General features: G+C 42.4%; 12 non-coding genes across 12 annotated transcripts; all 12 read left to right on the top strand.

The window, feature by feature from the left end:
• Positions 1–602: 602 nt before the first annotated feature.
• On the top strand, positions 603–675 carry trnar-acg (transfer RNA arginine (anticodon ACG)). Its single transcript has one exon. It is a non-coding gene; the product is annotated as a tRNA-Arg (tRNA).
• A 1,705-nt stretch (positions 676–2,380) lies between these two features.
• Positions 2,381–2,453, top strand: trnar-acg (transfer RNA arginine (anticodon ACG)). Its single transcript has one exon. It is a non-coding gene; the product is annotated as a tRNA-Arg (tRNA).
• A 1,705-nt stretch (positions 2,454–4,158) lies between these two features.
• On the top strand, positions 4,159–4,231 carry trnar-acg (transfer RNA arginine (anticodon ACG)). Its single transcript has one exon. It is a non-coding gene; the product is annotated as a tRNA-Arg (tRNA).
• A 1,705-nt stretch (positions 4,232–5,936) lies between these two features.
• On the top strand, positions 5,937–6,009 carry trnar-acg (transfer RNA arginine (anticodon ACG)). Its single transcript has one exon. It is a non-coding gene; the product is annotated as a tRNA-Arg (tRNA).
• A 1,705-nt stretch (positions 6,010–7,714) lies between these two features.
• trnar-acg (transfer RNA arginine (anticodon ACG)) lies at positions 7,715–7,787 on the top strand. Its single transcript has one exon. It is a non-coding gene; the product is annotated as a tRNA-Arg (tRNA).
• A 1,705-nt stretch (positions 7,788–9,492) lies between these two features.
• Positions 9,493–9,565, top strand: trnar-acg (transfer RNA arginine (anticodon ACG)). The gene has a single exon. It is a non-coding gene; the product is annotated as a tRNA-Arg (tRNA).
• Positions 9,566–11,270: 1,705 nt separating this feature from the next.
• trnar-acg (transfer RNA arginine (anticodon ACG)) lies at positions 11,271–11,343 on the top strand. The gene has a single exon. It is a non-coding gene; the product is annotated as a tRNA-Arg (tRNA).
• A 1,705-nt stretch (positions 11,344–13,048) lies between these two features.
• Positions 13,049–13,121, top strand: trnar-acg (transfer RNA arginine (anticodon ACG)). Its single transcript has one exon. It is a non-coding gene; the product is annotated as a tRNA-Arg (tRNA).
• Positions 13,122–14,826: 1,705 nt separating this feature from the next.
• Positions 14,827–14,899, top strand: trnar-acg (transfer RNA arginine (anticodon ACG)). Its single transcript has one exon. It is a non-coding gene; the product is annotated as a tRNA-Arg (tRNA).
• A 1,705-nt stretch (positions 14,900–16,604) lies between these two features.
• Positions 16,605–16,677, top strand: trnar-acg (transfer RNA arginine (anticodon ACG)). The gene has a single exon. It is a non-coding gene; the product is annotated as a tRNA-Arg (tRNA).
• A 1,705-nt stretch (positions 16,678–18,382) lies between these two features.
• Positions 18,383–18,455, top strand: trnar-acg (transfer RNA arginine (anticodon ACG)). The gene has a single exon. It is a non-coding gene; the product is annotated as a tRNA-Arg (tRNA).
• Positions 18,456–20,160: 1,705 nt separating this feature from the next.
• Positions 20,161–20,233, top strand: trnar-acg (transfer RNA arginine (anticodon ACG)). Its single transcript has one exon. It is a non-coding gene; the product is annotated as a tRNA-Arg (tRNA).
• Positions 20,234–20,630: the final 397 nt, after the last annotated feature.

Raw genomic sequence — 20,630 nt, 5'->3', positions numbered from 1 at the left:
CTGAGGAAACGTCCATAAGACAGAGGAGCAGAAATTATGCCACTCAGCCCATCGATTCTGCTCCGCCAATACGGCCGATAGGTTTTCCAATCCCATTTTCCCGCTTTCTCCCCCTAACCTTTGATTCCCTTGCTCCTCAATAACGTCTCTGTCTCTGTTTTAAATATAATCAATGGCCTGGCTTCCTCCAATGAGAGCCTACAGGTGGCAATGAATTCCACAGATTCACCACATTCTGGCGAAAGAAGTTTCTCTTTATCTCCGGACCCGAACGTTAAAGTGTGATTTCATTCCACACATGCTGTCAGAGCAATTACCCAGCAATTTCTGACTTGGCTCCTGATTTCCAGCATCCGCAGTTGGCGTTTTTTTTGGTAACCTCGAAGTTTGTAAACTGACTTAGCGAAGACGTGATCTGAATGTGAGGTGTGCTCTTAGTTTTCGGTGAAATTCATCAGCTTTCAAAGTGAACGAGGTCAAGCAGTGAAACTGATGATCTTGCTGAATATTCAGCTTGTCGATTGACGATTGCCACTCATTTCATCATCAAGACCAAAGAATTGCAGAGGGGACTCGTCCTAACAAGTGACTCTTGAGCATGCGGGCTTGTGGCGCAATGGATAACGCGTCTGACTACGGATCAGAAGATTGTAGGTTCGACTCCTACCTAGCTCGCGTGCGCTTGGAAATCACTTTAGCACGCTCCTGTAAATTAACCTCAATGACAACGGAGGCGGATAACAAAAGGGCAATTTTCTCACATTAAACGAAAGAAAGTAATCAAGGAAAGCGGCAAAATAACAGATCAGTCAACAACACAGAATCAAATGAGTTAAGATGATGAGCAACGCAATTTTGATTCTGAAGGGTAAATGCCCTTTTCACTGAAAAGACATATTTCAGTCATTCCTGATGAAGGGCTTTTGCCCGAAACGTCGATTTCGCTGCTCGTTTGATGCTGCCTGAACTGCTGTGCTCTTCCAGCACCACTAATCCAGTATTTGGTTTTCAGCATCTGCAGTCATTGTTTTTACCATATTTCAATCTTTACCCAGTTCCCGCCGACATCAAACCACGATGCCATTGGACTGGATTGGACAATGTCAAAAATCACACAACACTAGGTTGTCGTCCAATAGGTTTATCTGAAAGTGCAAGAGTCCAGCGCCCCGCTCCTTCCTCAGGCAGCTAGTGTGAGAGAGTACATCGGACGCAGAATTTACAAGTAAAATATCAGAGTCATACAACTTCTGCGAACGTATTGAACAATCCTAGACAGCAAAATTGTTTTAAATTCTCGTCTGGGAAATGATCCTCAATATTTTACATTGGATTCTGGAGAATAATGTAATAATGGTCACTGCTTTATATTGGACTCTGGGGAACAATGTTCATTGTCGAGAGTGTGGTGCTGGAAAGGAACAGCATCCGAAGAGCAAGAGAATCGACGTTTCGGGCAAAAGCCGTTCATCAGGAATTACAGGGAATTCCTGTGTTGGGGCCTATTCCTGTGTTGTACTGTTCTCTTTCTTCTATTACCAATAAAGTAAACTTGAATGATCAAAATGATTTCAACCCAGATGTGGTTAATAGGTGAATCTGACTCTGACAGTGCCATGTAAATTTCTGTGGGTTTTGGGAATCAATTCAACTACTCAGCACAGTCTGAAAAGAAATCAAAAGCTTTGAAAAGTAAAGTTCACATCATTTCTAAACTTTCTAATTTTCTCTTCAAATCGGTTTTGTATCCTGGAATAAAATCAGAAATCAAACTGGTTCTGAGGAAACGTCCATAAGACAGAGGAGCAGAAATTATGCCACTCAGCCCATCGATTCTGCTCCGCCAATACGGCCGATAGGTTTTCCAATCCCATTTTCCCGCTTTCTCCCCCTAACCTTTGATTCCCTTGCTCCTCAATAACGTCTCTGTCTCTGTTTTAAATATAATCAATGGCCTGGCTTCCTCCAATGAGAGCCTTCAGGTGGCAATGAATTCCACAGATTCACCACATTCTGGCGAAAGAAGTTTCTCTTTATCTCCGGACCCGAACGTTAAAGTGTGATTTCATTCCACACATGCTGTCAGACCAATTACCCAGCAATTTCTGACTTGGCTCCTGATTTCCAGCATCCGCAGTTGGCGTTTTTTTTGGTAACCTCGAAGTTTGTAAACTGACTTAGCGAAGACGTGATCTGAATGTGAGGTGTGCTCTTAGTTTTCGGTGAAATTCATCAGCTTTCAAAGTGAACGAGGTCAAGCAGTGAAACTGATGATCTTGCTGAATATTCAGCTTGTCGATTGACGATTGCCACTCATTTCATCATCAAGACCAAAGAATTGCAGAGGGGACTCGTCCTAACAAGTGACTTTTGAGCGTGCGGGCTAGTGGCGCAATGGATAACGCGTCTGACTACGGATCAGAAGATTGTAGGTTCGACTCCTACCTAGCTCGCGTGCGCTTGGAAATCACTTTAGCACACTCCTGTAAATTAACCTCAATGACAACGGAGGCGGATAACAAAAGGGCAATTTTCTCACATTAAACGAAAGAAAGTAATCAAGGAAAGCGGCAAAATAACAGATCAGCCAACAACACAGAATCAAATGAGTTAAGATGATGAGCAACGCAATTTTGATTCTGAAGGGTAAATGCCCTTTTCACTGAAAAGACATATTTCAGTCATTCCTGATGAAGGGCTTTTGCCCGAAACGTCGATTTCGCTGCTCGTTTGATGCTGCCTGAACTGCTGTGCTCTTCCAGCACCACTAATCCAGTATTTGGTTTTCAGCATCTGCAGTCATTGTTTTTACCATATTTCAATCTTTACCCAGTTCCCGCCGACATCAAACCACGATGCCATTGGACTGGATTGGAAAATGTCAAAAATCACACAACACTACGTTGTCGTCCAATAGGTTTATCTGAAAGTGCAAGAGTCCAGCGCCCCGCTCCTTCCTCAGGCAGCTAGTGTGAGAGAGTACATCGGACGCAGAATTTACAAGTAAAATATCAGAGTCATACAACTTCTGCGAACGTATTGAACAATCCTAGACAGCAAAATTGTTTTAAATTCTCGTCTGGGAAATGATCCTCAATATTTTACATTGGATTCTGGAGAATAATGTAATAATGGTCACTGCTTTATATTGGACTCTGGGGAACAATGTTCATTGTCGAGAGTGTGGTGCTGGAAAGGAACAGCATCCGAAGAGCAAGAGAATCGACGTTTCGGGCAAAAGCCGTTCATCAGGAATTACAGGGAATTCCTGTGTTGGGGCCTATTCCTGTGTTGTACTGTTCTCTTTCTTCTATTACCAATAAAGTAAACTTGAATGATCAAAATGATTTCAACCCAGATGTGGTTAATAGGTGAATCTGACTCTGACAGTGCCATGTAAATTTCTGTGGGTTTTGGGAATCAATTCAACTACTCAGCACAGTCTGAAAAGAAATCAAAAGCTTTGAAAAGTAAAGTTCACATCATTTCTAAACTTTCTAATTTTCTCTTCAAATCGGTTTTGTATCCTGGAATAAAATCAGAAATCAAACTGGTTCTGAGGAAACGTCCATAAGACAGAGGAGCAGAAATTATGCCACTCAGCCCATCGATTCTGCTCCGCCAATACGGCCGATAGGTTTTCCAATCCCATTTTCCCGCTTTCTCCCCCTAACCTTTGATTCCCTTGCTCCTCAATAACGTCTCTGTCTCTGTTTTAAATATAATCAATGGCCTGGCTTCCTCCAATGAGAGCCTTCAGGTGGCAATGAATTCCACAGATTCACCACATTCTGGCGAAAGAAGTTTCTCTTTATCTCCGGACCCGAACGTTAAAGTGTGATTTCATTCCACACATGCTGTCAGAGCAATTACCCAGCAATTTCTGACTTGGCTCCTGATTTCCAGCATCCGCAGTTGGCGTTTTTTTTGGTAACCTCGAAGTTTGTAAACTGACTTAGCGAAGACGTGATCTGAATGTGAGGTGTGCTCTTAGTTTTCGGTGAAATTCATCAGCTTTCAAAGTGAACGAGGTCAAGCAGTGAAACTGATGATCTTGCTGAATATTCAGCTTGTCGATTGACGATTGCCACTCATTTCATCATCAAGACCAAAGAATTGCAGAGGGGACTCGTCCTAACAAGTGACTTTTGAGCGTGCGGGCTAGTGGCGCAATGGATAACGCGTCTGACTACGGATCAGAAGATTGTAGGTTCGACTCCTACCTAGCTCGCGTGCGCTTGGAAATCACTTTAGCACACTCCTGTAAATTAACCTCAATGACAACGGAGGCGGATAACAAAAGGGCAATTTTCTCACATTAAACGAAAGAAAGTAATCAAGGAAAGCGGCAAAATAACAGATCAGCCAACAACACAGAATCAAATGAGTTAAGATGATGAGCAACGCAATTTTGATTCTGAAGGGTAAATGCCCTTTTCACTGAAAAGACATATTTCAGTCATTCCTGATGAAGGGCTTTTGCCCGAAACGTCGATTTCGCTGCTCGTTTGATGCTGCCTGAACTGCTGTGCTCTTCCAGCACCACTAATCCAGTATTTGGTTTTCAGCATCTGCAGTCATTGTTTTTACCATATTTCAATCTTTACCCAGTTCCCGCCGACATCAAACCACGATGCCATTGGACTGGATTGGACAATGTCAAAAATCACACAACACTAGGTTGTCGTCCAATAGGTTTATCTGAAAGTGCAAGAGTCCAGCGCCCCGCTCCTTCCTCAGGCAGCTAGTGTGAGAGAGTACATCGGACGCAGAATTTACAAGTAAAATATCAGAGTCATACAACTTCTGCGAACGTATTGAACAATCCTAGACAGCAAAATTGTTTTAAATTCTCGTCTGGGAAATGATCCTCAATATTTTACATTGGATTCTGGAGAATAATGTAATAATGGTCACTGCTTTATATTGGACTCTGGGGAACAATGTTCATTGTCGAGAGTGTGGTGCTGGAAAGGAACAGCATCCGAAGAGCAAGAGAATCGACGTTTCGGGCAAAAGCCGTTCATCAGGAATTACAGGGAATTCCTGTGTTGGGGCCTATTCCTGTGTTGTACTGTTCTCTTTCTTCTATTACCAATAAAGTAAACTTGAATGATCAAAATGATTTCAACCCAGATGTGGTTAATAGGTGAATCTGACTCTGACAGTGCCATGTAAATTTCTGTGGGTTTTGGGAATCAATTCAACTACTCAGCACAGTCTGAAAAGAAATCAAAAGCTTTGAAAAGTAAAGTTCACATCATTTCTAAACTTTCTAATTTTCTCTTCAAATCGGTTTTGTATCCTGGAATAAAATCAGAAATCAAACTGGTTCTGAGGAAACGTCCATAAGACAGAGGAGCAGAAATTATGCCACTCAGCCCATCGATTCTGCTCCGCCAATACGGCCGATAGGTTTTCCAATCCCATTTTCCCGCTTTCTCCCCCTAACCTTTGATTCCCTTGCTCCTCAATAACGTCTCTGTCTCTGTTTTAAATATAATCAATGGCCTGGCTTCCTCCAATGAGAGCCTTCAGGTGGCAATGAATTCCACAGATTCACCACATTCTGGCGAAAGAAGTTTCTCTTTATCTCCGGACCCGAACGTTAAAGTGTGATTTCATTCCACACATGCTGTCAGACCAATTACCCAGCAATTTCTGACTTGGCTCCTGATTTCCAGCATCCGCAGTTGGCGTTTTTTTTGGTAACCTCGAAGTTTGTAAACTGACTTAGCGAAGACGTGATCTGAATGTGAGGTGTGCTCTTAGTTTTCGGTGAAATTCATCAGCTTTCAAAGTGAACGAGGTCAAGCAGTGAAACTGATGATCTTGCTGAATATTCAGCTTGTCGATTGACGATTGCCACTCATTTCATCATCAAGACCAAAGAATTGCAGAGGGGACTCGTCCTAACAAGTGACTTTTGAGCGTGCGGGCTAGTGGCGCAATGGATAACGCGTCTGACTACGGATCAGAAGATTGTAGGTTCGACTCCTACCTAGCTCGCGTGCGCTTGGAAATCACTTTAGCACACTCCTGTAAATTAACCTCAATGACAACGGAGGCGGATAACAAAAGGGCAATTTTCTCACATTAAACGAAAGAAAGTAATCAAGGAAAGCGGCAAAATAACAGATCAGCCAACAACACAGAATCAAATGAGTTAAGATGATGAGCAACGCAATTTTGATTCTGAAGGGTAAATGCCCTTTTCACTGAAAAGACATATTTCAGTCATTCCTGATGAAGGGCTTTTGCCCGAAACGTCGATTTCGCTGCTCGTTTGATGCTGCCTGAACTGCTGTGCTCTTCCAGCACCACTAATCCAGTATTTGGTTTTCAGCATCTGCAGTCATTGTTTTTACCATATTTCAATCTTTACCCAGTTCCCGCCGACATCAAACCACGATGCCATTGGACTGGATTGGACAATGTCAAAAATCACACAACACTAGGTTGTCGTCCAATAGGTTTATCTGAAAGTGCAAGAGTCCAGCGCCCCGCTCCTTCCTCAGGCAGCTAGTGTGAGAGAGTACATCGGACGCAGAATTTACAAGTAAAATATCAGAGTCATACAACTTCTGCGAACGTATTGAACAATCCTAGACAGCAAAATTGTTTTAAATTCTCGTCTGGGAAATGATCCTCAATATTTTACATTGGATTCTGGAGAATAATGTAATAATGGTCACTGCTTTATATTGGACTCTGGGGAACAATGTTCATTGTCGAGAGTGTGGTGCTGGAAAGGAACAGCATCCGAAGAGCAAGAGAATCGACGTTTCGGGCAAAAGCCGTTCATCAGGAATTACAGGGAATTCCTGTGTTGGGGCCTATTCCTGTGTTGTACTGTTCTCTTTCTTCTATTACCAATAAAGTAAACTTGAATGATCAAAATGATTTCAACCCAGATGTGGTTAATAGGTGAATCTGACTCTGACAGTGCCATGTAAATTTCTGTGGGTTTTGGGAATCAATTCAACTACTCAGCACAGTCTGAAAAGAAATCAAAAGCTTTGAAAAGTAAAGTTCACATCATTTCTAAACTTTCTAATTTTCTCTTCAAATCGGTTTTGTATCCTGGAATAAAATCAGAAATCAAACTGGTTCTGAGGAAACGTCCATAAGACAGAGGAGCAGAAATTATGCCACTCAGCCCATCGATTCTGCTCCGCCAATACGGCCGATAGGTTTTCCAATCCCATTTTCCCGCTTTCTCCCCCTAACCTTTGATTCCCTTGCTCCTCAATAACGTCTCTGTCTCTGTTTTAAATATAATCAATGGCCTGGCTTCCTCCAATGAGAGCCTTCAGGTGGCAATGAATTCCACAGATTCACCACATTCTGGCGAAAGAAGTTTCTCTTTATCTCCGGACCCGAACGTTAAAGTGTGATTTCATTCCACACATGCTGTCAGACCAATTACCCAGCAATTTCTGACTTGGCTCCTGATTTCCAGCATCCGCAGTTGGCGTTTTTTTTGGTAACCTCGAAGTTTGTAAACTGACTTAGCGAAGACGTGATCTGAATGTGAGGTGTGCTCTTAGTTTTCGGTGAAATTCATCAGCTTTCAAAGTGAACGAGGTCAAGCAGTGAAACTGATGATCTTGCTGAATATTCAGCTTGTCGATTGACGATTGCCACTCATTTCATCATCAAGACCAAAGAATTGCAGAGGGGACTCGTCCTAACAAGTGACTTTTGAGCGTGCGGGCTAGTGGCGCAATGGAAAACGCGTCTGACTACGGATCAGAAGATTGTAGGTTCGACTCCTACCTAGCTCGCGTGCGCTTGGAAATCACTTTAGCACACTCCTGTAAATTAACCTCAATGACAACGGAGGCGGATAACAAAAGGGCAATTTTCTCACATTAAACGAAAGAAAGTAATCAAGGAAAGCGGCAAAATAACAGATCAGTCAACAACACAGAATCAAATGAGTTAAGATGATGAGCAACGCAATTTTGATTCTGAAGGGTAAATGCCCTTTTCACTGAAAAGACATATTTCAGTCATTCCTGATGAAGGGCTTTTGCCCGAAACGTCGATTTCGCTGCTCGTTTGATGCTGCCTGAACTGCTGTGCTCTTCCAGCACCACTAATCCAGTATTTGGTTTTCAGCATCTGCAGTCATTGTTTTTACCATATTTCAATCTTTACCCAGTTCCCGCCGACATCAAACCACGATGCCATTGGACTGGATTGGACAATGTCAAAAATCACACAACACTAGGTTGTCGTCCAATAGGTTTATCTGAAAGTGCAAGAGTCCAGCGCCCCGCTCCTTCCTCAGGCAGCTAGTGTGAGAGAGTACATCGGACGCAGAATTTACAAGTAAAATATCAGAGTCATACAACTTCTGCGAACGTATTGAACAATCCTAGACAGCAAAATTGTTTTAAATTCTCGTCTGGGAAATGATCCTCAATATTTTACATTGGATTCTGGAGAATAATGTAATAATGGTCACTGCTTTATATTGGACTCTGGGGAACAATGTTCATTGTCGAGAGTGTGGTGCTGGAAAGGAACAGCATCCGAAGAGCAAGAGAATCGACGTTTCGGGCAAAAGCCGTTCATCAGGAATTACAGGGAATTCCTGTGTTGGGGCCTATTCCTGTGTTGTACTGTTCTCTTTCTTCTATTACCAATAAAGTAAACTTGAATGATCAAAATGATTTCAACCCAGATGTGGTTAATAGGTGAATCTGACTCTGACAGTGCCATGTAAATTTCTGTGGGTTTTGGGAATCAATTCAACTACTCAGCACAGTCTGAAAAGAAATCAAAAGCTTTGAAAAGTAAAGTTCACATCATTTCTAAACTTTCTAATTTTCTCTTCAAATCGGTTTTGTATCCTGGAATAAAATCAGAAATCAAACTGGTTCTGAGGAAACGTCCATAAGACAGAGGAGCAGAAATTATGCCACTCAGCCCATCGATTCTGCTCCGCCAATACGGCCGATAGGTTTTCCAATCCCATTTTCCCGCTTTCTCCCCCTAACCTTTGATTCCCTTGCTCCTCAATAACGTCTCTGTCTCTGTTTTAAATATAATCAATGGCCTGGCTTCCTCCAATGAGAGCCTTCAGGTGGCAATGAATTCCACAGATTCACCACATTCTGGCGAAAGAAGTTTCTCTTTATCTCCGGACCCGAACGTTAAAGTGTGATTTCATTCCACACATGCTGTCAGAGCAATTACCCAGCAATTTCTGACTTGGCTCCTGATTTCCAGCATCCGCAGTTGGCGTTTTTTTTGGTAACCTCGAAGTTTGTAAACTGACTTAGCGAAGACGTGATCTGAATGTGAGGTGTGCTCTTAGTTTTCGGTGAAATTCATCAGCTTTCAAAGTGAACGAGGTCAAGCAGTGAAACTGATGATCTTGCTGAATATTCAGCTTGTCGATTGACGATTGCCACTCATTTCATCATCAAGACCAAAGAATTGCAGAGGGGACTCGTCCTAACAAGTGACTTTTGAGCGTGCGGGCTAGTGGCGCAATGGATAACGCGTCTGACTACGGATCAGAAGATTGTAGGTTCGACTCCTACCTAGCTCGCGTGCGCTTGGAAATCACTTTAGCACACTCCTGTAAATTAACCTCAATGACAACGGAGGCGGATAACAAAAGGGCAATTTTCTCACATTAAACGAAAGAAAGTAATCAAGGAAAGCGGCAAAATAACAGATCAGCCAACAACACAGAATCAAATGAGTTAAGATGATGAGCAACGCAATTTTGATTCTGAAGGGTAAATGCCCTTTTCACTGAAAAGACATATTTCAGTCATTCCTGATGAAGGGCTTTTGCCCGAAACGTCGATTTCGCTGCTCGTTTGATGCTGCCTGAACTGCTGTGCTCTTCCAGCACCACTAATCCAGTATTTGGTTTTCAGCATCTGCAGTCATTGTTTTTACCATATTTCAATCTTTACCCAGTTCCCGCCGACATCAAACCACGATGCCATTGGACTGGATTGGACAATGTCAAAAATCACACAACACTAGGTTGTCGTCCAATAGGTTTATCTGAAAGTGCAAGAGTCCAGCGCCCCGCTCCTTCCTCAGGCAGCTAGTGTGAGAGAGTACATCGGACGCAGAATTTACAAGTAAAATATCAGAGTCATACAACTTCTGCGAACGTATTGAACAATCCTAGACAGCAAAATTGTTTTAAATTCTCGTCTGGGAAATGATCCTCAATATTTTACATTGGATTCTGGAGAATAATGTAATAATGGTCACTGCTTTATATTGGACTCTGGGGAACAATGTTCATTGTCGAGAGTGTGGTGCTGGAAAGGAACAGCATCCGAAGAGCAAGAGAATCGACGTTTCGGGCAAAAGCCGTTCATCAGGAATTACAGGGAATTCCTGTGTTGGGGCCTATTCCTGTGTTGTACTGTTCTCTTTCTTCTATTACCAATAAAGTAAACTTGAATGATCAAAATGATTTCAACCCAGATGTGGTTAATAGGTGAATCTGACTCTGACAGTGCCATGTAAATTTCTGTGGGTTTTGGGAATCAATTCAACTACTCAGCACAGTCTGAAAAGAAATCAAAAGCTTTGAAAAGTAAAGTTCACATCATTTCTAAACTTTCTAATTTTCTCTTCAAATCGGTTTTGTATCCTGGAATAAAATCAGAAATCAAACTGGTTCTGAGGAAACGTCCATAAGACAGAGGAGCAGAAATTATGCCACTCAGCCCATCGATTCTGCTCCGCCAATACGGCCGATAGGTTTTCCAATCCCATTTTCCCGCTTTCTCCCCCTAACCTTTGATTCCCTTGCTCCTCAATAACGTCTCTGTCTCTGTTTTAAATATAATCAATGGCCTGGCTTCCTCCAATGAGAGCCTTCAGGTGGCAATGAATTCCACAGATTCACCACATTCTGGCGAAAGAAGTTTCTCTTTATCTCCGGACCCGAACGTTAAAGTGTGATTTCATTCCACACATGCTGTCAGACCAATTACCCAGCAATTTCTGACTTGGCTCCTGATTTCCAGCATCCGCAGTTGGCGTTTTTTTTGGTAACCTCGAAGTTTGTAAACTGACTTAGCGAAGACGTGATCTGAATGTGAGGTGTGCTCTTAGTTTTCGGTGAAATTCATCAGCTTTCAAAGTGAACGAGGTCAAGCAGTGAAACTGATGATCTTGCTGAATATTCAGCTTGTCTATTGACGATTGCCACTCATTTCATCATCAAGACCAAAGAATTGCAGAGGGGACTCGTCCTAACAAGTGACTTTTGAGCGTGCGGGCTAGTGGCGCAATGGATAACGCGTCTGACTACGGATCAGAAGATTGTAGGTTCGACTCCTACCTAGCTCGCGTGCGCTTGGAAATCACTTTAGCACACTCCTGTAAATTAACCTCAATGACAACGGAGGCGGATAACAAAAGGGCAATTTTCTCACATTAAACGAAAGAAAGTAATCAAGGAAAGCGGCAAAATAACAGATCAGCCAACAACACAGAATCAAATGAGTTAAGATGATGAGCAACGCAATTTTGATTCTGAAGGGTAAATGCCCTTTTCACTGAAAAGACATATTTCAGTCATTCCTGATGAAGGGCTTTTGCCCGAAACGTCGATTTCGCTGCTCGTTTGATGCTGCCTGAACTGCTGTGCTCTTCCAGCACCACTAATCCAGTATTTGGTTTTCAGCATCTGCAGTCATTGTTTTTACCATATTTCAATCTTTACCCAGTTCCCGCCGACATCAAACCACGATGCCATTGGACTGGATTGGACAATGTCAAAAATCACACAACACTAGGTTGTCGTCCAATAGGTTTATCTGAAAGTGCAAGAGTCCAGCGCCCCGCTCCTTCCTCAGGCAGCTAGTGTGAGAGAGTACATCGGACGCAGAATTTACAAGTAAAATATCAGAGTCATACAACTTCTGCGAACGTATTGAACAATCCTAGACAGCAAAATTGTTTTAAATTCTCGTCTGGGAAATGATCCTCAATATTTTACATTGGATTCTGGAGAATAATGTAATAATGGTCACTGCTTTATATTGGACTCTGGGGAACAATGTTCATTGTCGAGAGTGTGGTGCTGGAAAGGAACAGCATCCGAAGAGCAAGAGAATCGACGTTTCGGGCAAAAGCCGTTCATCAGGAATTACAGGGAATTCCTGTGTTGGGGCCTATTCCTGTGTTGTACTGTTCTCTTTCTTCTATTACCAATAAAGTAAACTTGAATGATCAAAATGATTTCAACCCAGATGTGGTTAATAGGTGAATCTGACTCTGACAGTGCCATGTAAATTTCTGTGGGTTTTGGGAATCAATTCAACTACTCAGCACAGTCTGAAAAGAAATCAAAAGCTTTGAAAAGTAAAGTTCACATCATTTCTAAACTTTCTAATTTTCTCTTCAAATCGGTTTTGTATCCTGGAATAAAATCAGAAATCAAACTGGTTCTGAGGAAACGTCCATAAGACAGAGGAGCAGAAATTATGCCACTCAGCCCATCGATTCTGCTCCGCCAATACGGCCGATAGGTTTTCCAATCCCATTTTCCCGCTTTCTCCCCCTAACCTTTGATTCCCTTGCTCCTCAATAACGTCTCTGTCTCTGTTTTAAATATAATCAATGGCCTGGCTTCCTCCAATGAGAGCCTTCAGGTGGCAATGAATTCCACAGATTCACCACATTCTGGCGAAAGAAGTTTCTCTTTATCTCCGGACCCGAACGTTAAAGTGTGATTTCATTCCACACATGCTGTCAGAGCAATTACCCAGCAATTTCTGACTTGGCTCCTGATTTCCAGCATCCGCAGTTGGCGTTTTTTTTGGTAACCTCGAAGTTTGTAAACTGACTTAGCGAAGACGTGATCTGAATGTGAGGTGTGCTCTTAGTTTTCGGTGAAATTCATCAGCTTTCAAAGTGAACGAGGTCAAGCAGTGAAACTGATGATCTTGCTGAATATTCAGCTTGTCGATTGACGATTGCCACTCATTTCATCATCAAGACCAAAGAATTGCAGAGGGGACTCGTCCTAACAAGTGACTTTTGAGCGTGCGGGCTAGTGGCGCAATGGATAACGCGTCTGACTACGGATCAGAAGATTGTAGGTTCGACTCCTACCTAGCTCGCGTGCGCTTGGAAATCACTTTAGCACACTCCTGTAAATTAACCTCAATGACAACGGAGGCGGATAACAAAAGGGCAATTTTCTCACATTAAACGAAAGAAAGTAATCAAGGAAAGCGGCAAAATAACAGATCAGCCAACAACACAGAATCAAATGAGTTAAGATGATGAGCAACGCAATTTTGATTCTGAAGGGTAAATGCCCTTTTCACTGAAAAGACATATTTCAGTCATTCCTGATGAAGGGCTTTTGCCCGAAACGTCGATTTCGCTGCTCGTTTGATGCTGCCTGAACTGCTGTGCTCTTCCAGCACCACTAATCCAGTATTTGGTTTTCAGCATCTGCAGTCATTGTTTTTACCATATTTCAATCTTTACCCAGTTCCCGCCGACATCAAACCACGATGCCATTGGACTGGATTGGACAATGTCAAAAATCACACAACACTAGGTTGTCGTCCAATAGGTTTATCTGAAAGTGCAAGAGTCCAGCGCCCCGCTCCTTCCTCAGGCAGCTAGTGTGAGAGAGTACATCGGACGCAGAATTTACAAGTAAAATATCAGAGTCATACAACTTCTGCGAACGTATTGAACAATCCTAGACAGCAAAATTGTTTTAAATTCTCGTCTGGGAAATGATCCTCAATATTTTACATTGGATTCTGGAGAATAATGTAATAATGGTCACTGCTTTATATTGGACTCTGGGGAACAATGTTCATTGTCGAGAGTGTGGTGCTGGAAAGGAACAGCATCCGAAGAGCAAGAGAATCGACGTTTCGGGCAAAAGCCGTTCATCAGGAATTACAGGGAATTCCTGTGTTGGGGCCTATTCCTGTGTTGTACTGTTCTCTTTCTTCTATTACCAATAAAGTAAACTTGAATGATCAAAATGATTTCAACCCAGATGTGGTTAATAGGTGAATCTGACTCTGACAGTGCCATGTAAATTTCTGTGGGTTTTGGGAATCAATTCAACTACTCAGCACAGTCTGAAAAGAAATCAAAAGCTTTGAAAAGTAAAGTTCACATCATTTCTAAACTTTCTAATTTTCTCTTCAAATCGGTTTTGTATCCTGGAATAAAATCAGAAATCAAACTGGTTCTGAGGAAACGTCCATAAGACAGAGGAGCAGAAATTATGCCACTCAGCCCATCGATTCTGCTCCGCCAATACGGCCGATAGGTTTTCCAATCCCATTTTCCCGCTTTCTCCCCCTAACCTTTGATTCCCTTGCTCCTCAATAACGTCTCTGTCTCTGTTTTAAATATAATCAATGGCCTGGCTTCCTCCAATGAGAGCCTTCAGGTGGCAATGAATTCCACAGATTCACCACATTCTGGCGAAAGAAGTTTCTCTTTATCTCCGGACCCGAACGTTAAAGTGTGATTTCATTCCACACATGCTGTCAGAGCAATTACCCAGCAATTTCTGACTTGGCTCCTGATTTCCAGCATCCGCAGTTGGCGTTTTTTTTGGTAACCTCGAAGTTTGTAAACTGACTTAGCGAAGACGTGATCTGAATGTGAGGTGTGCTCTTAGTTTTCGGTGAAATTCATCAGCTTTCAAAGTGAACGAGGTCAAGCAGTGAAACTGATGATCTTGCTGAATATTCAGCTTGTCGATTGACGATTGCCACTCATTTCATCATCAAGACCAAAGAATTGCAGAGGGGACTCGTCCTAACAAGTGACTTTTGAGCGTGCGGGCTAGTGGCGCAATGGATAACGCGTCTGACTACGGATCAGAAGATTGTAGGTTCGACTCCTACCTAGCTCGCGTGCGCTTGGAAATCACTTTAGCACACTCCTGTAAATTAACCTCAATGACAACGGAGGCGGATAACAAAAGGGCAATTTTCTCACATTAAACGAAAGAAAGTAATCAAGGAAAGCGGCAAAATAACAGATCAGCCAACAACACAGAATCAAATGAGTTAAGATGATGAGCAACGCAATTTTGATTCTGAAGGGTAAATGCCCTTTTCACTGAAAAGACATATTTCAGTCATTCCTGATGAAGGGCTTTTGCCCGAAACGTCGATTTCGCTGCTCGTTTGATGCTGCCTGAACTGCTGTGCTCTTCCAGCACCACTAATCCAGTATTTGGTTTTCAGCATCTGCAGTCATTGTTTTTACCATATTTCAATCTTTACCCAGTTCCCGCCGACATCAAACCACGATGCCATTGGACTGGATTGGACAATGTCAAAAATCACACAACACTAGGTTGTCGTCCAATAGGTTTATCTGAAAGTGCAAGAGTCCAGCGCCCCGCTCCTTCCTCAGGCAGCTAGTGTGAGAGAGTACATCGGACGCAGAATTTACAAGTAAAATATCAGAGTCATACAACTTCTGCGAACGTATTGAACAATCCTAGACAGCAAAATTGTTTTAAATTCTCGTCTGGGAAATGATCCTCAATATTTTACATTGGATTCTGGAGAATAATGTAATAATGGTCACTGCTTTATATTGGACTCTGGGGAACAATGTTCATTGTCGAGAGTGTGGTGCTGGAAAGGAACAGCATCCGAAGAGCAAGAGAATCGACGTTTCGGGCAAAAGCCGTTCATCAGGAATTACAGGGAATTCCTGTGTTGGGGCCTATTCCTGTGTTGTACTGTTCTCTTTCTTCTATTACCAATAAAGTAAACTTGAATGATCAAAATGATTTCAACCCAGATGTGGTTAATAGGTGAATCTGACTCTGACAGTGCCATGTAAATTTCTGTGGGTTTTGGGAATCAATTCAACTACTCAGCACAGTCTGAAAAGAAATCAAAAGCTTTGAAAAGTAAAGTTCACATCATTTCTAAACTTTCTAATTTTCTCTTCAAATCGGTTTTGTATCCTGGAATAAAATCAGAAATCAAACTGGTTCTGAGGAAACGTCCATAAGACAGAGGAGCAGAAATTATGCCACTCAGCCCATCGATTCTGCTCCGCCAATACGGCCGATAGGTTTTCCAATCCCATTTTCCCGCTTTCTCCCCCTAACCTTTGATTCCCTTGCTCCTCAATAACGTCTCTGTCTCTGTTTTAAATATAATCAATGGCCTGGCTTCCTCCAATGAGAGCCTTCAGGTGGCAATGAATTCCACAGATTCACCACATTCTGGCGAAAGAAGTTTCTCTTTATCTCCGGACCCGAACGTTAAAGTGTGATTTCATTCCACACATGCTGTCAGAGCAATTACCCAGCAATTTCTGACTTGGCTCCTGATTTCCAGCATCCGCAGTTGGCGTTTTTTTTGGTAACCTCGAAGTTTGTAAACTGACTTAGCGAAGACGTGATCTGAATGTGAGGTGTGCTCTTAGTTTTCGGTGAAATTCATCAGCTTTCAAAGTGAACGAGGTCAAGCAGTGAAACTGATGATCTTGCTGAATATTCAGCTTGTCGATTGACGATTGCCACTCATTTCATCATCAAGACCAAAGAATTGCAGAGGGGACTCGTCCTAACAAGTGACTTTTGAGCGTGCGGGCTAGTGGCGCAATGGATAACGCGTCTGACTACGGATCAGAAGATTGTAGGTTCGACTCCTACCTAGCTCGCGTGCGCTTGGAAATCACTTTAGCACACTCCTGTAAATTAACCTCAATGACAACGGAGGCGGATAACAAAAGGGCAATTTTCTCACATTAAACGAAAGAAAGTAATCAAGGAAAGCGGCAAAATAACAGATCAGCCAACAACACAGAATCAAATGAGTTAAGATGATGAGCAACGCAATTTTGATTCTGATGGGTAAATGCCCTTTTCACTGAAAAGACATATTTCAGTCATTCCTGATGAAGGGCTTTTGCCCGAAACGTCGATTTCCCTGCTCGTTTGATGCTGCCTGAACTGCTGTGCTCTTCCAGCACCACTAATCCAGTATTTGGTTTTCAGCATCTGCAGTCATTGTTTTTACCATATTTCAATCTTTACCCAGTTCCCGCCGACATCAAACCACGATGCCATTGGACTGGATTGGACAATGTCAAAAATCACACAACACTAGGTTGTCGTCCAATAGGTTTATCTGAAAGTGCAAGAGTCCAGCGCCCCGCTCCTTCCTCAGGCAGCTAGTGTGAGAGAGTACATCGGACGCAGAATTTACAAGTAAAATATCAGAGTCATACAACTTCTGCGAACGTATTGAACAATCCTAGACAGCAAAATTGTTTTAAATTCTCGTCTGGGAAATGATCCTCAATATTTTACATTGGATTCTGGAGAATAATGTAATAATGGTCACTGCTTTATATTGGACTCTGGGGAACAATGTTCATTGTCGAGAGTGTGGTGCTGGAAAGGAACAGCATCCGAAGAGCAAGAGAATCGACGTTTCGGGCAAAAGCCGTTCATCAGGAATTACAGGGAATTCCTGTGTTGGGGCCTATTCCTGTGTTGTACTGTTCTCTTTCTTCTATTACCAATAAAGTAAACTTGAATGATCAAAATGATTTCAACCCAGATGTGGTTAATAGGTGAATCTGACTCTGACAGTGCCATGTAAATTTCTGTGGGTTTTGGGAATCAATTCAACTACTCAGCACAGTCTGAAAAGAAATCAAAAGCTTTGAAAAGTAAAGTTCACATCATTTCTAAACTTTCTAATTTTCTCTTCAAATCGGTTTTGTATCCTGGAATAAAATCAGAAATCAAACTGGTTCTGAGGAAACGTCCATAAGACAGAGGAGCAGAAATTATGCCACTCAGCCCATCGATTCTGCTCCGCCAATACGGCCGATAGGTTTTCCAATCCCATTTTCCCGCTTTCTCCCCCTAACCTTTGATTCCCTTGCTCCTCAATAACGTCTCTGTCTCTGTTTTAAATATAATCAATGGCCTGGCTTCCTCCAATGAGAGCCTTCAGGTGGCAATGAATTCCACAGATTCACCACATTCTGGCGAAAGAAGTTTCTCTTTATCTCCGGACCCGAACGTTAAAGTGTGATTTCATTCCACACATGCTGTCAGAGCAATTACCCAGCAATTTCTGACTTGGCTCCTGATTTCCAGCATCCGCAGTTGGCGTTTTTTTTGGTAACCTCGAAGTTTGTAAACTGACTTAGCGAAGACGTGATCTGAATGTGAGGTGTGCTCTTAGTTTTCGGTGAAATTCATCAGCTTTCAAAGTGAACGAGGTCAAGCAGTGAAACTGATGATCTTGCTGAATATTCAGCTTGTCGATTGACGATTGCCACTCATTTCATCATCAAGACCAAAGAATTGCAGAGGGGACTCGTCCTAAGAAGTGACTTTTGAGCGTGCGGGCTAGTGGCGCAATGGATAACGCGTCTGACTACGGATCAGAAGATTGTAGGTTCGACTCCTACCTAGCTCGCGTGCGCTTGGAAATCACTTTAGCACACTCCTGTAAATTAACCTCAATGACAACGGAGGCGGATAACAAAAGGGCAATTTTCTCACATTAAACGAAAGAAAGTAATCAAGGAAAGCGGCAAAATAACAGATCAGCCAACAACACAGAATCAAATGAGTTAAGATGATGAGCAACGCAATTTTGATTCTGAAGGGTAAATGCCCTTTTCACTGAAAAGACATATTTCAGTCATTCCTGATGAAGGGCTTTTGCCCGAAACGTCGATTTCGCTGCTCGTTTGATGCTGCCTGAACTGCTGTGCTCTTCCAGCACCACTAATCCAGTATTTGGTTTTCAGCATCTGCAGTCATTGTTTTTACCATATTTCAATCTTTACCCAGTTCCCGCCGACATCAAACCACGATGCCATTGGACTGGATTGGACAATGTCAAAAATCACACAACACTAGGTTGTCGTCCAATAGGTTTATCTGAAAGTGCAAGAGTCCAGCGCCCCGCTCCTTCCTCAGGCAGCTAGTGTGAGAGAGTACATCGGACGCAGAATTTACAAGTAAAATATCAGAGTCATACAACTTCTGCGAACGTATTGAACAATCCTAGACAGCAAAATTGTTTTAAATTCTCGTCTGGGAAATGATCCTCAATATTTTACATTGGATTCTGGAGAATAATGTAATAATGGTCACTGCTTTATATTGGACTCTGGGGAACAATGTTCATTGTCGAGAGTGTGGTGCTGGAAAGGAACAGCATCCGAAGAGCAAGAGAATCGACGTTTCGGGCAAAAGCCGTTCATCAGGAATTACAGGGAATTCCTGTGTTGGGGCCTATTCCTGTGTTGTACTGTTCTCTTTCTTCTATTACCAATAAAGTAAACTTGAATGATCAAAATGATTTCAACCCAGATGTGGTTAATAGGTGAATCTGACTCTGACAGTGCCATGTAAATTTCTGTGGGTTTTGGGAATCAATTCAACTACTCAGCACAGTCTGAAAAGAAATCAAAAGCTTTGAAAAGTAAAGTTCACATCATTTCTAAACTTTCTAATTTTCTCTTCAAATCGGTTTTGTATCCTGGAATAAAATCAGAAATCAAACTGGTTCTGAGGAAACGTCCATAAGACAGAGGAGCAGAAATTATGCCACTCAGCCCATCGATTCTGCTCCGCCAATACGGCCGATAGGTTTTCCAATCCCATTTTCCCGCTTTCTCCCCCTAACCTTTGATTCCCTTGCTCCTCAATAACGTCTCTGTCTCTGTTTTAAATATAATCAATGGCCTGGCTTCCTCCAATGAGAGCCTTCAGGTGGCAATGAATTCCACAGATTCACCACATTCTGGCGAAAGAAGTTTCTCTTTATCTCCGGACCCGAACGTTAAAGTGTGATTTCATTCCACACATGCTGTCAGACCAATTACCCAGCAATTTCTGACTTGGCTCCTGATTTCCAGCATCCGCAGTTGGCGTTTTTTTTGGTAACCTCGAAGTTTGTAAACTGACTTAGCGAAGACGTGATCTGAATGTGAGGTGTGCTCTTAGTTTTCGGTGAAATTCATCAGCTTTCAAAGTGAACGAGGTCAAGCAGTGAAACTGATGATCTTGCTGAATATTCAGCTTGTCGATTGACGATTGCCACTCATTTCATCATCAAGACCAAAGAATTGCAGAGGGGACTCGTCCTAACAAGTGACTTTTGAGCGTGCGGGCTAGTGGCGCAATGGATAACGCGTCTGACTACGGATCAGAAGATTGTAGGTTCGACTCCTACCTAGCTCGCGTGCGCTTGGAAATCACTTTAGCACACTCCTGTAAATTAACCTCAATGACAACGGAGGCGGGTAACAAAAGGGCAATTTTCTCACATTAAACGAAAGAAAGTAATCAAGGAAAGCGGCAAAATAACAGATCAGCCAACAACACAGAATCAAATGAGTTAAGATGATGAGCAACGCAATTTTGATTCTGAAGGGTAAATGCCCTTTTCACTGAAAAGACATATTTCAGTCATTCCTGATGAAGGGCTTTTGCCCGAAACGTCGATTTCGCTGCTCGTTTGATGCTGCCTGAACTGCTGTGCTCTTCCAGCACCACTAATCCAGTATTTGGTTTTCAGCATCTGCAGTCATTGTTTTTACCATATTTCAATCTTTACCCAGTTCCCGCCGACATCAAA

This window comes from Chiloscyllium punctatum, chromosome 31 (assembly GCF_047496795.1).
Source record: "Chiloscyllium punctatum isolate Juve2018m chromosome 31, sChiPun1.3, whole genome shotgun sequence".
NCBI lineage: Eukaryota > Metazoa > Chordata > Chondrichthyes > Orectolobiformes > Hemiscylliidae > Chiloscyllium > Chiloscyllium punctatum.
The sequence above is the reverse complement of the archived record's forward strand: the minus strand, read 5'-3'. Positions and strand labels throughout refer to the sequence as shown.